The 2,799-nt window shown below is 34.4% G+C and overlaps 1 protein-coding gene across 1 annotated transcript in view; it reads left to right on the forward strand.

Moving 5' to 3' along the window:
* Positions 1-2,416: 2,416 nt before the first annotated feature.
* LOC143750646 (protein FAM222A) overlaps positions 2,417-2,799 on the forward strand; it is a 31,759-nt gene continuing 31,376 nt past the window's right edge. The window contains exon 1 of the mRNA XM_077243835.1: positions 2,417-2,799. This exon is cut by the window's right edge and continues 114 nt beyond it. The gene's annotated coding sequence lies outside the window, so the exon portion shown is untranslated.

Genomic DNA, 2,799 nt, shown 5'->3' on the forward strand with positions numbered 1-2,799 from the left:
ATCCAGCAGTCACTGCATAAATATCGACGTGCCTTTCTATCTGATTATATGCATTGATTATATGCATTATTATATACTTGACTGAAATAAGTGAGGTTATTTGTTTGTCATCAATCTGCACAAAACTAATTTTTTTTAGTTTTGGCTCCATGATCATGGTTTATTTGTTACCTTTTATTTTGTTGTTAGTGTTTTCTCATGTGTTGTGTTGCATTAGAGAGGTTTCAGTGGTAAAACTGCTAGAATGAGGATATTTTATCTGATATTAAGTAAATTTGAGTATGAAGAATAAGATTGATTAGTAGATAAAGTTTGTTGGGACAAACATTTATGTTGGCTTATCAAAATTTCGTCTGGAAGTTTGAAAATGTCCTAGCTTGTTTTATCATGTTGTTAGCATGTCTTAGCATGTGTCTAGCATTATTTTTCATTTTGCTAGCATGTTTGTAGCAGATTTTAATACATTGCTAGCATGAATGAGCATGTTGTTAAGATGAATTAACATGTTACTAGCATGTGCTAACACATTGTTACCATGAATTATAATTTTCTAATATGATTAGCACATTGCTAACATTAATTGGTATGTTGCTAACATGTTTCTAGCATGTTTTAGCATCATTTTTCTAGCTTGATATAACATGTTGCTAGCATTAGCATTAACATTGCAAGCATTTTTTATTTTAGCATGTTGCTAGAATGAATAAGCCTTTTGCTAGCATGAATTAGCACATTGATAACATTAATTAACATGTTATTAGCATGATTTAACACATTGCTATCATGAATTGGTATGTTGTTAAGATGAATTAACATGTTACTAGCATGTGATAACACATTGTTACTATCAATTATAATTTTTTAGCATGATTAGCACATTGCTAACATTAATTGGTATGCTTCTAGCATGTTTCTAGCATGTTTTAGCATTTTTCTAGCTTGATATAACATGTTGCTAGCATTAGCATTAACATTGCAAGCATGTTTTTATTTTAGCATGTTATTAGCATGATTTAACACATTGCTATCATGAATTAGTATGTTTCTAACATGATTTAACATGTTGCCAGCATTACATAACATGTTGTTTGCTTGTTTTTGCACATTGCTAGCACATTTTTATTTTAAAATGTTGCTATACTTATTTAGCATGTTGCTATAATGAATTAGCACGTTGTTAACATGAATTAACATGTTACTAGCATGTGCTAACCCATTGTTAATATTAATTAACATGCTTCTAGTATGGTTTAGCACAATGTTAGCATGATTTATCATATCGCTAGCATTTTTAGTATGCTACTAGCATGATTAGCATGTTGTTAGCATGAATTAGCTAATTTAGTTGTCAAGCTTTGCTAGTAATAGACAGACATTGGCATCACATTAATAGTGAGTCTGTTTAAAAATGCAAATTTCTTCTAAATTATAAACACTCAGAAATATATGCGTATGAATGGCTTTTGAGTTTTAAATACACTTTTCTTGCTGGATTTTATTAACTGCAATATCAACGCCATTCTTCATGGAGATAGTCATTATTTTCCAATCAGACATCAAACGAAGGAAAAGGGCCGTGGAAAATAGAATTAATTTGATCCAAATCCTACTTTCAGATGGATGGAAGGTACTGAATATAAAGACTATTTCACTCTTCATAATTAGTCCTGGATATGAATTTCCCAAAAGATTAATAAGAGATTCTGTGCTCAAAATCCACATTATGATTCAGCCTGTGTGGAAGGTTCTACCGTGACGTTTAATTAAAACTTAGATGTAATAATTTCTCTCTGAATTCAGTTTAGACTGACTCTCCTCTTCTCAAAAACATGAATATCAATTTATACTCATAAACCTTCATGTCTTCACTGCGAAAAAAAAATATATTAAACAATTTCACTGTCATTGGCCAAGAGAAAAAGAAGATGCATGTTGAGGTTAAATGTTGTCACTATGGGGGAACAAAAACTCAAACAATTTATGAAAGACAAAATGGTTGTTTGACATGCAAGACTTTTACCCAACATGTACAAATGACATTTCATGAAATACAGAATTATTTATGAAAAACATTAGCTATAAAAACATCAAAACTGTCCCGAATTGAAACTTGTCTTGAGATAAATGTGAAATGTGCCCCATCTTGACACACACACACACACACACACACACACACACACACACACACACACACACACACACACACACACACACACACACACACACACACACACACACACACACACACACACACTAAGAAACGCACATGGCTACTGCGCCTTTAAGATTTCTTGCGTCATTCTCCGCCCCGCCTCCTGTCACCACTGATTGGTGCGAACACACAGCGTCTGTACGTTGATTGGCTGAGGTACCGTTAGCGGAATGATACAGCGTCGCGTCGCGTGTGTGTGAGATCAGAGGATGAAGAAGCTGAGGAGAGTGTCAGCTCGCGCTCATCCGCGATTACACTCAAACTCACTTTATAAACAAGAAAACTTTTTCCTTTTGGGCTTTTTATAATAAAATCTCTGATTAATGATCGCCATCAAAGATCAGTTGGAGTTGATTTTAAACCGATGGTTTGTGTTTATCGGATAGTGCCGCTGTTGAACCGTGAAACAGGTGCATTTAAAGAAGAATATTCATCATCTTCATCATCACAACATGATCTTCAGCCGGATCACACTGAACTACTGGAGGGATTCGCGGGGATTTAAACCGCTGATGGAGGGTCTTACCGCACTGATGGATTCATGATCACATTCACACACACACACACACACACACACACACACACAC

The sequence above is a fragment of the Siphateles boraxobius genome, unplaced genomic scaffold (genome assembly GCF_051911475.1).
Source record: "Siphateles boraxobius isolate OS27281-9 unplaced genomic scaffold, OSU_SipBor_1 25, whole genome shotgun sequence".
Lineage (NCBI taxonomy): Eukaryota > Metazoa > Chordata > Actinopteri > Cypriniformes > Leuciscidae > Siphateles > Siphateles boraxobius.